We start from the raw sequence: 977 nt of genomic DNA on the forward strand, positions 1-977 counted from the left end.
AGCCGGGGGCGCAGCCGGCAGCACCCCCCCCTCCCCCCCCCCCCTACACACACACAGAGAAGCAGCAAAGGAACTGGGGGGGAGGGTGCGTTGAGAGGCGGGCACAAGCCCCCCTGCCCTGCTGGGACCCCACAGCCCCCACACCCATGGTCAGTGTGGGTCGGTGGGGTCACCTCCCATGACCCAAAGCCCCTCACTACCCAGCTCTGTGCCCTGCCATCCAGTGGCCCCCACGGGGACCCACAGTCCCCTAGTGCCCCCCACTGTGCCCCATGGCACCCCAACACCGAGCCTAGGCTCCCACACATCCAGTGCCTCCCTCAGCCCCCAACAACCAGCCCAAGGCTCCCACAACCTCTAATACCTAGCCCAGGGTGGCCCCCACAAGCCCACCCACCACCCCCAATGCCCAGCCCGCTGCCCCCCACTGTGACTCACAGCCCGTTCCCCAACGCAATGCCCACTGTGAGCTACAGCCCTTCAGTACCCAGCCCAGTGCCCCCCACTGTGACACCTCCATACCCAGCATGATGCCCTGCTGTCATGCACAACCCGACACGCCACCCAGCACCCCCACCGTGCCTCACAGCCCCTGGCACCCAACCCAATGCCCCACCATGACCCGCGGCCCCCAATACCCGGAACAATGACCCACAGCCCCAGTACCCAGCAGTGCCCGCACTGTGACTCGCAGCCCGCAATAGCCAGGGCAATGCCCCAGCGTGACCCACAGCCCAAGGCCCAGCCCAGCACCCGCACCGGGACCCACAGCCCGGCACCCTCCCCGGCCCTGCCCACGCTGGGGGCCCCGCGGCGCCAGCCCCAGCTCAGGGCGGGGAATCCCACGTGGGGGTGACGTAGGGGGATGACGTGTACGCATGGCGGGGGGGGGTTCCCCCTGCCCCGCTCTGGCTTCGAGGAGAAAAGGGTGCAGGGGGCTTGGCCTGGGTGTGACGTCACCGGCGGGTTGGCGGGGG

The sequence above is a fragment of the Alligator sinensis genome, unplaced genomic scaffold (assembly GCF_000455745.1).
Source record: "Alligator sinensis unplaced genomic scaffold, ASM45574v1 scaffold634_1, whole genome shotgun sequence".
NCBI lineage: Eukaryota > Metazoa > Chordata > Crocodylia > Alligatoridae > Alligator > Alligator sinensis.